The sequence below is a fragment of the Clarias gariepinus genome, chromosome 9, assembly GCF_024256425.1.
Source record: "Clarias gariepinus isolate MV-2021 ecotype Netherlands chromosome 9, CGAR_prim_01v2, whole genome shotgun sequence".
Lineage (NCBI taxonomy): Eukaryota > Metazoa > Chordata > Actinopteri > Siluriformes > Clariidae > Clarias > Clarias gariepinus.
This window is the reverse complement of record NC_071108.1, coordinates 12,543,354-12,554,796: the sequence shown is the minus strand read 5'-3', so window position 1 is coordinate 12,554,796 and position 11,443 is coordinate 12,543,354.

Here is an 11,443-nt window from a genome sequence, read left to right as displayed (position 1 = left end):
GAGTATCCTGTTCATGACAGATGAAACAAAAGCCCCACAGCTTTGAGAAGATATGGAGAGAAATCTACAGTGACAAATATCTGTTCACTTAAGTGTGACATTCTCACCGCATTTACTGCATTAGTCTTTTATTAAACTGTATAATAAATGTCACTGTAGTTGTTCTTAATCCGCTTGACAAGATGTACAAATCCTGCGAGAGATTAAATGATTTTCTTTCAGTCGGTGCACACACCAAGACATTTTGACTGACAGTTCATGCCAGGATTGTCTAAGTGTTTTGCTGTTTAGCATTTATTTAAATTATTTCATTAAACTTTATATATATATCTTAGCAATATATACATTGTGACGAAGTTTCTTTACTGACACTGACTGCATTTTCCTCTTGAATGAGTAACAGGTTTCACCACAGAATAAGTAATTAGGCCCGACAAAAATTTAGTTAACCAGCATCCATATTTATAACATGAAGACAATCAAGTTCAAATAGTTACTGTTAAGGATGGCAGACAGAGCAGATAATAAAATCCCCTTCTGATGACATAATTCCAATTAGCAAACACACATTTAGACAGGAAAAGCTCAAATCAAAACAATCTGTTAATCTTATTTTCTTAATTAATCGTCCCCATGTTTTGCACACAAATTGCAAAGCATTTAAATTTTTTACATTTATTCATAATTAGAAATAATACTATTGTTTTTCAAGTACCATGCTAAAACCCAAGTTTCAAATCGACTATACACTGCCTACAGCTTTAAGGTTCTGACCTGATCTCAGGTTAACATATAGCATATTCTACCCATATCTACATGAGTGTCCTCTCTGGTTTCCGGCCTAATATAAGTACAGTACAATATAAATGAAAGTGTCACTACAGGTTCTCGCACCTCCAGTGTCGAAGGTTCGAGTCCCACCTCGGAGTCTGTGTGCATGGAGTTTGCATGTTCTTCCTGTGCTTGGTAGGTTCAGTCTGGATACTCTGTTTTTTTCCCACAGTCCAAAGATATGCAGATTAGGCTAATTTCCGGTGTGTGTGTGTGCGTGTGTGTGTGTGTGTGTGTCCTGACATGGATTAACACCCAGTCCAGTGTACGCCACCTTGTGCCCAAAGTCTCCTGGGATAGATTCCATGCCCGTATACAGAATAAGCATAGAAGATGAATGAGTTAGTGTGTGTGTGAGTGGGTAAGTGAGTGAGTGTGCGTGTGTGCGTGTGTGCGTGTCTGTGTGTCTGTGTGTGTCTTTGTGTGTGTGTGTGTGTGTGTGTGTTGTCACTACTGTTATTTGACTTTTGTATGAAACATTCGCTGCTTAATTCTTACCTGGACTGAGGAAGCCCAGTACGGCGTATTGAATCTCTTTTTAATCTTCGTATTGCAAACTGTCAATGCATCCATACTATAGATCATAATGGTTTAGTAAACATTTTGTGTCAGGGATATAGAGTTACAATTTCAAGACACGTTCTTCTGAATTAAAACGCCACATCATTTAACTATGAATTCATACCAGCTGTTTTAGGGGGTTGTGTTTCATCTCGCTCATTTGTTTGAAAAGTGTCATGCAGCTTCTTTCATCTGCAAGTGAATGGAAGAAATTACTGTCATAATGACACCCAACAGAAAGAACTAGGAAACTGCAACAGCTCTTTAAGCAAAATTTTAACAACTGAATAATTATTTGAGGTGCAAGATTTACACGAAGCGTGGCATGTTGTTAATGCCATTTCCCGAACTCAAGAAACTAAGCTTAACTTGGTGCTAAAATTAGCAAAAAGCTATTTTTTTCCCAAATGCTGCAGACAAAAGACTGGAGGACATTCATATCAGCCATAAATCTAATTATTTTATATCTAATAATGTATTAATATAAATAAATATGTCTTTGTTTATAACTCTCACCCTTAAACACAGCAAACATTAATACAGAACCCTGTTTTTAGATCTTGCATTTTATGTTATTCTGGATGATGTAGTATTGATATGCCACTTTCATTTATTCTGATTCACCAGATATTATTACAGGAACCCTGAAAGAACCCCACAGATACAACGCCAGTCCATCAGCATGCACCTGCATCCACACTCACATAGGGCCAATTTAAAGACCAACAATGCAATAGCAACAATGTTTTGAGAAGGAAATCGGAGAACCCAGAGAAGCACATGGGTGAGATGTACAATGATCAGCTACAACACAAACATCACCATAAGCTGATTAGAATATCACTGATTTTTAATCATCTAGCAGTAAATCCTGGTTGCAGGATCATGGGCACTCAAGGTTCATCTATACCTGTGGAGACCAAAGTCTAGCCCATCTGGTCTGATCCAGTGCCAAATGCTGAAAAAGTCAATCCTGACTATGAGATGGGTATCAGAACACCCATTGCAACATAGACTGGTGTGTATGGAACTTACAGTAGCAGGTAAAGAGCTAGAGGCTGATTATCTTCCATCCAAATTCTCTAGACCGCAATCTAATCAAGCATTCATAGAATGTTCTGGATAAAACAGGGTTTGCCTCAAGGGTTCAGAGCTGTTTTGGTGGCACAAGGGGAACCTAAAACTTAGGAGTTTTTAATGTTCATGGTTTTAATGCTATTGGTGTTAGTGTTCACATTATTTTTGTCATATGGTGTGTATAGTGTATGAAATTCCATACAATTTAATATTTTTATGTTAAATTTTTCTTAATAATTATCAATTGATTACTTAATTTTTTTTATTTTAATATAAATTTCAAAAGAGAGATTTAGCTCACGATTGTACTGTATATTGTATCGCTAATTCTGGTCCATCTTTTCAGTTTTTCACCGTGGTGTAATTTAATACCATTATTAATTTATTGTTTGTTTTTATTTCCCTTTACACTGTATTACACAAGTTTACTAAAAGTGTTGCAAAATCATATGTAATTTAAATTTGTTCAGATGATATTTGAAAATAGGAACATGAGATCATCAATTTTTGTGATTTGTAAAATCTTATACAGTACAGAGCATGTAACTAGGTTGCTTAATAGTTATAACAGACTTTGTGTAAAAAAAATAAAAATAAAATAATTTAAAACCCACAGGAATCTAAAATCAGACATTCTGATTTGTAAGGGTATGTGGGAAGCACCCCATATAGACCGTCAATATCTTAATCTATACCAGGGCTGTTCAAATCCATTCTTGGAATGCCAGTATCCAGCACAGTTTGTAATTTACATTTAAACACACCCATTAAACCTGGCAGTTAACAGATCAAATAAATTATCCAGGCTTGAACAGAAAAATTCCCTGACCGTACTGGACAATGGCCCTCAGCTCTGGTGTAGATTTGACCAGCCCTGATCAACTTGTACTTTCTCAGATGGACCTCTAGATGATGCTGTCTCCCAAAATCTGTGTCATAGTAAGTGTAGGGGAAAGGTTATGTGACGATCTTGCCCTGAGCAAAAACATCCCATAGTGCATGACTGCCAATTTTGGCCTTATCACACAGCCAAAAGATAATTTTATTTACTCAAACACTCAGTATCAACACATGAAATATTCATCACTGCAGCGCTCCAGGCAAAAAAAAAAAAAAAAATCAAATCAATTTTTTTCTCCACCATTCAAAGGAAAGTTCCCACACCAAACGTTTAAGGTTCCTTTAATGTGATAAGGATGTACAGAAATTCTGCTTTAATCAAGGATGTAGTTTGCAAAGTGTCAAGTAAGACTATGTTTGGCCTGGCCAATAAAAAAGATTTTTCTTCAAATCTGTAATTAAGCAATACTACAAGGGAAGTGCTGTTGTGCTGAATATCAGCATAATTGAGATGAGTTATAAGCATAAAGGCTATTTTGCTGGTGACCGTCATTTAGCAATCAACAGGTAGTGTAAAAAACAAGGGTGAAAGTAGTTTTAAATTGTTACTGGTGCTACAGTATGCAACCAAAAGGTTAGAAGGTAGAGGACAGTCCTATGAATCTTCTCTCTTTATATGTCCACTTATTGCGCTTTGGATTTACCTCAGCTAACAGTTCTTGGGGCATGTTGGCGTAGTGGTTAACTCTGTGCTTAGTGGGTTTCATCTAGGTACTCCCACAGTCCAAAGACATGCAGATTAGGCTAAGTGGTATTCTCTCTACCATTCTGTACAGAAGATATAGCGGTATTAAATATGAATAAATGAACTAACTGAATTAAAGTACTCAGATTGAATCCCAAATAGAATTGAAGGGAATAATAGTGTGCTATCTAGGGTGTAGAAACACTTGTTTTAAACAATAAACTGCGCCCTTGATCAGGGATTAGAGAGGGATTTGTGATTGCATTAGCCTTGATCAAAACAACAAGGACAGTTCAGGGAAGTTGTAACGACTTTAAAAGTCATTACTGAAGCTACAAAGTGTTGTTTAAGATGACAAAGTTATCAGATGTTTTTTTTTTTACTGAAAATGTTTCTGGGACTGGTTTTGAATGTTGGTTTTTGGCACATATATATATATATATATACTGTATAAGGGTCTTAAAAGCTTCTGATTGGCCAACAGTCATAATTTGGAGCAAATGGGAGGGTGTCATGGACAATAAGAAGACCCTAGGGCTAGTATAGACAACATAGACTTTTGTAAGCATGATCTGTGGTCAAATCAAATAAGAATTTAAACTGTTTGGCCATAATGAACAGTGTAGTTCATGTTTGAAAAAGAATCGATTTTACTCACTCACTCACTCATCGTCTATACGGCTTTATCCTGTATTCCAGGTTTGCTGGAGGCCTGGAGCCTATCCCAGGTTACTTAGGGCACGAGGCGGGGTAAACCCTGGACAGAGTGCCAATCCATCGCAGGGCAGGAATGGATTTTAATCTGGGGAAAATCATCCAAAAAAATTGGGAAAATTTGTACCATGGAAGTAGAAGTTTTATGTTTGACAAGAAAAGGGACTGGTGTGATTCAGAAAATGAATGACAACATGACAAAGAAAATGTGTTGTAGCAAAACCAGAAGACAGAAAGTTAAAACTATGTGACAAACTGGATCTCCCAGCAGGACAGTGATCTAAACATACGCTTAAAGCGGAAACAAAATGGCTTAAAGGCAGCAAAGTGAAAGTATTGGAGTTGCTATAGCAAAGCCCTTGTCCAATATATGATTTGTATCAGGAGGAATAAGTGGGACAATTCCAGTAATGTACTAAAGAACTGGATTTCCAGTAAATTTCGAATGAAAAGGAACGAATGGAGAATTAAGATCCTTGAATGTCTTTACCCTAAGTATATGTAACCTATTGGCCTCAACTGAAAGCATAAAGATCTACCAGATGTTACTTTAAATATAATTGGCACAGACACAGCAGCTACAGTATAATAAAATAAAATGAATGTAGGTATAGAACAGATACAATGCAATGCAGTACATATCTTTTTCTTCACTACTTTATCTTTATTAGAGTCACAATGGATTCACAGAGCATGAGACGAGGACACACACTAGATGCCCATTCCATTAGACTTTTACTTTTATGCAAAGTGATGTAACATTGGTAATCAAGATTAGGGTAAGAGGACATAAGTGGACAATTGTGGAAGGAAAATCAGCAGTGGACCATTTGGGAGTTGAAGGAGCTACCACTTATTGGTGATCTAAACTGATTGCTTTGCATGAAATTAGCCTTTCAATTTCTAAAAGCTAAACTGGCAGACAAACATATAATCGCTTCCTGGGCAGTATGTCATCACACCTTGCACATGCCAGCATTCTCACCGATTGCACTTTGGCACAATTATAGTCATTGTGGTGATTAATCATCTTTGTGTAGAAACCTGATCAAAGGTGGCTTGTGTTGTTTGAGATTGGTGTAGGCTTGAATCTGATACCAGATGAAAATGTATCATCAGATCAGTGAAAATAAAAACAACACTAATCGGTCTTGGGCTGAGTCATGTATTAAGGCCCCTGTCAGCTCATTTTCATAAATACCTTACTGTTATCTATAGCTTCTGTGGCAGATTCAATCAATTTGGTACTGTTGGTGTTTTAAGTTATGAGAGAAATATATTTCTATGTCTGCTATTGTTTGATCAGGGCTTGACATGGTGATATAAAGGCTACCATAATTAGCCAACTGCTTAGATCAGTCTGAATCCCAATCACAGAAACCTGGCTGAATTCCTTCCAACTTGCTTGGCCTTTTTTGAGCATTAAGAAATATTTCTACCATATTATACTGTACAACAATACAATTGGACTGCTTTTGGCTTTGATTATGACCGTGGCATCGTTTTGATAAGATGATGCAGTCTCAACTCCAGATCATAATACCGCCCCCACTGGCTTCTAGGGTGGACACTAGGCAGGCATGATGGGGCATCACTTCATCTACCTATCCTTTTACTTTAGTGGCCATCACTCTGAAACAGGGTAAATTTACATTTAGAAAATTTGGCAGATGCTCTTATCCAGAGCAACTTACATAAGTGCTTTGAAGTTTTCTTCAGGAAATATATCCTTTCACTGGTAAATCCAGACTCAATAGACCCCATGACCTTTTGCCAATGCTCCATAGTTCATTATTTATGCTTTCTAGCAAATTTTCTTTTCAGATTAGCCTGACTCATAAGTGGTTTTCTTAAGACTACACAGCTGTTTAGTCCCAATCCCTGGGGTTCTCTTTACAGTAGTTGTGAGTTTTACTATTGTTGTTTTTGTATGAGTTGATTTCACTAAGCCTTTAAGTAATTTACCATCACATTCATTCAGGATGTTTTATTTTCTTGATGCGCGATAATAATTTGACCCCTCTTAAAAAAAGTAACTCTGATAACTCTGGTATCTTTGCCACGACTACAGAATATGTCTTCTAACATGATTGTTTAAGAAATGAGAATCAGTTATTGTTAAATATCTTGTTTGCCAGCTGAACTATATTAATCACTGCAGTCATCATCCAATGGAAGGCACTTATATCTAATATTTAATTACAGTAAACTTAATTGACTTGACTTTTGGCCTGGCAGTGTATAAAGAGAAACCTACCAGATTTACAGGACTATCCACCACCTCCAGTACCTGGAATGGTGTTAGTCTTAATATCAGCATGGCTGTGATGCTGCACCCAACGGAATGACAGTTAGGGCTGCACTCTCGTACCTATGAAAATGTAATTGTTTGTCCAAAATTTTTTTGGAATCAAATTAAGTGTTTACTGTGTAGGTCATCTTGATGAACATCATTTACTGACCTCACTAATGCTCTTGTGGCAAAACAAGCAATTCCCCACAGCTACATTCAATAGTCTCCTGGAATGACATCTCATAAAAGTCTTGATTATTATAACAGCAAAGTGAGAATAAAGCACATTTGGGTTCCGGTGTCCAAATACTTTTGCCAATATATTCTATACACAAAATAAATCAGCACACCATGCAATGCCCAAAGTCCAATACTTCTCTGTATGCAAAAGCACTGTGGAAACACCATTCTGTCTTTTCCACACACTTGTTTTTGTTTTTTTATCTCCAGCACTTCACAAGTTGATTATGTTGCCAGGGAGATGCTACTGTCAATCATTATGCAGTATGGCATAATCACAGAGATCTGATCAGGCAGAAAAAAAGGATGCATAGCGATTAATTTACAGCTTAAGAAAATCACATTTTAATAAACCAGCCGGTTGAACACTAGTCACGAAACTCACGAAAATTCATGTATAAGAACTCGGTGCCATGCTTTTATAGATCCATACACAGTATATGAACTTTTTGAAGGATTGTCCTTCGTGGTTTATCTCAATACTGTAATGCATTTTTATTTTAGAGTTTTTGGCAGGTATGTTTGTTCTCTAAAAAGGAATGTTCTCTGAAGTATACTGTAGTTTATGTTTGTGTGGTGTTTTTATTTTCAATCATGCAACACAATGTTATCATTAAACAATTTCTGTTCCTTATCATGTTACGCTAGTGTACAACCACGCCCCTAATTTTGGTACAAAGTGTGCTGGCCTTGCCATGTCCTCGTCCACCAATTTTTTCTATATTTTCAATGCAACTAGTGTACGGAGCTGTAACATGCAATGCAGCTGAAAACACAAAAAAACACATATTTAAATGTAGGATATGGCCATGCATTAACTTACACCAGCCCTCATCGCTATGGCAACTACCAAAGTTACTGATAGAAAGGAAGAGTACTGTGTGAATATAAACATGTTTTGAAGTGGATCCCACCCACATAGTGTGTATATCCGCATATCCGTTCCTTTTTTCCCCCGGAGTTGGGATTGTTTTTAGGCCAGGGCTGCTCCAATGACAAATTCCTGTTGGTTTTATGAAAGCAGGAGCCCTAAGGCCTGTAATGAATAATGGAGCTGGCATCCACCTATAACTCTGTGCAAAGGATTTTGTATTGCAAAGCTATGGCATTAACACTGACAGGTTTTTGATTAAGCATGCTTGATGCTTGAATGTGTTTGTAAAGGAATATGCTTTTATATACAGTGTCTGGTCTTTTGTGTATATGAAAGGCATACATTGCATTTAATATAGGGATTATACATTTTGAAAGTTTACTTATCCTGGGGTTTGTTTTTTTCTCATTTGTCCTTATCTGACTCATTTAGGAACATGGTTAAGATGTGATACACTGCTAACCTGGTTTAAATGTTTTTCAAAATTAGGTTAGTACTAACAGGAGATCACTAGTACCCATGACTGCAGCTAAGTCACTGCTAAAACAAAAAAAAGGTGGGAAACAGGATGAGTAAATTCATAACAAAATAAATAATGTATGAGAAATATTATGGGTGTGTTGCTAAATGTGAAATTGCCCAGTGCAGAGTATCAACATTCATTATTTTTTAAATAACAACTCAAACCGTAAGTGTTACATTACAGATTGTACACTAATACATTCTGCATATTTTATAATCCCCCGTCTTGTTCATTATCTTCTTTTGCATACAACGATCAGCCATAACATTAACACCACATAGCATTAACGCCTTCAAGTCTTTGATCCCATAGCTCAAAAAAATAAAGCAAATGCAGCACAAATCACTAAAAAAGTCAATGGTACCAGAACACCCAGTGCACCACAGTCTAGCGGGGAAAGACCCCCAAATCACCAATCATTCTTCCAAATTTCCCAGATTCCAACCCAAATGAGCACCCATGGAATGCCCCATCCTACAAACCACATCACCCGAAGGTTCTGCTGCCAATATCCTGATGCCAGACACCACAGCACATCCCAGAGATTTTGGGCAGTCATTCTCCGAGGGGCCAGAGCAGCCCAGACAGCACCTGGGGAACCTACAAGTTCTTGGGCATAACGTTTGCCTTGTAATTTTATCGCTGATCATTGTATTTTGTGTATTGCACATCTATGTGCAAGTGCCAGAGCATCACATGAGGCACAGGAGCTGTCGCAGACATTTTGCACGCATGACAAATGAACTAAAAACCTCAATAATAGAACAGGGACATTATTAGAATCTTGCAGTCAGACTCACTGCCTGATCCTGTCTAAGACATGACATCAGCATTTAAGATGTGCTTGAGTACTGTTTTCTTAAGAAAGGGTCCCATAGCAAGTAGAAGCTATTACACCAGTGTGTGATACTCACTCAATCACTCCCTCATCATCAATACTGATTTATCTGGTATACTGTACAGGGTCATGTGGGGGCCTCAGGCCTATGCCAGGAGACTTCAGACATTATGAGCCATGAGGATGGGGTGCCACTCCATCATAGGGCACAAACACACACACTCACACACTACAGGCAATATGGGAATTCCAATTAGCCTAATCTGCATGTCTTTTGGCTGTAAGAGGAAATCAGGGTAACCAGAGGAAACCCACCAGGCACTGAAAGAACATGCAAGCTCCATGCACACAGAGGCAGGAATCGATCCCAATCGAGAATCGATTCCAGACCCTGGGCGTGCAAGGTGACAGTGCTAACCACTAAGTTAGTGTGCCACCCAGTATTTGGTAATGCAGAAAAAAAAAATTATTTCCCTGTATCTTGAAAAGATAAGCTGACATCTTAGAGCGTGTTTTTAAGCTACATGCTCATGGTGCACCATCTCACCACTGTCATCACTAGGGCATGCATTTTGGTGTTGCAGGTAGCATCAGGCCTCATAAAGGAAGTGAGAGGACAGCACTTCAAGAGAACAAAGAGAACATGTCAATGAAGTGGCGTGGGTCAATTTGGAAGACTTACAGTAGGTCAGTGGAAGAGCAGCAAAGTGTAGAAAGATCCAGGAGCAAACTGTAGTGGTCAAGACTCAAGGTGATGAAAGAGTGAAAAAATACTTATATGAAATCCCCTCATATCCTGAACATTCAAGTATTATCTGAAGGAGCCATAATAGAGAATTCCCAAGAGTATATTGCAGTTTAGTCATGCTGAGATTGTCATTCACCCAAGTGAGGCCTAAGCATCTCACTTTATATACTGTAGGCACAGCTGTGCTAAGCAGGGATTCCAAGGCTAGTAATGATAGATGAGAGAATACAATGACAAATTGAATCAGATGCTGCAGACAGGTCCTGGAGGATCACAACAGCATGAATCTTCTCAGCGCATCAGTTAGAAGCTAGAATTTTTGAAGCTAATTCTGAGTGGGAAAGAGGAACAACTGAAAAATTAGCTGCTTCTGGGACAGGATTTCTTCAGAATTAATCTCATACTGTATATCTAGGGGCACGGTGGCGTAGTGCTTAGCATTGTTGCGTTGCACCTACAGGTTCTGGGTGCATGGAGTTTGCATGTTCTCAACGTGCTTTGTGCTTTGCGTTCTTCCAGGTAATCTGGTTTCCTCCCACAGTCCAAAGACGTACAAATTAGCCTAATAGGCATTTCCAAATTGCCTCTAGCGTAAGTGTGTGTACAGTATGTGTGTGCAGTATAATGGATTGGCACCACGTCCAGGGATTTAAAATTATGCTTTTTACCCTTTGTGTCCTAAGTCTCCTGGGATAGGCCCTCCATGACCAGGCCCTCCACGACCCTGTATACAGGATAAAACGGTATAATAGGTGAGTGAGTGAGTGTATATCCAGTGCTGTCTCTGATCCTTTGCGTGCACTACTGTAAATGACATCCTTCTTGATTGTCCAGACACTCCCCAGTCATATCTCTCAAATTTCAGAATACAAGCGGTACCCTTGCAAAAACCTGAACCTTGTTAACCACCAGGGGTTCACCATACCTTTTTTCATCATAGTATATTAAACCTAAATATATGCAGTTCCCTCTGAAAATATTGGAATGGAAAGTTTCAAAACAGAGATTTCTTTCACAGTTCAAGATTCTGTTATTCAGGCAACATTTTAGCAAATTTATGCGATTTATTTCTTTTTTTAAATGTATTTATGCTTGGTATATTCCAGATAGATTCAAAATATTAGCTGGACATGGTATCGGAATCTATAAAGCTGGGATT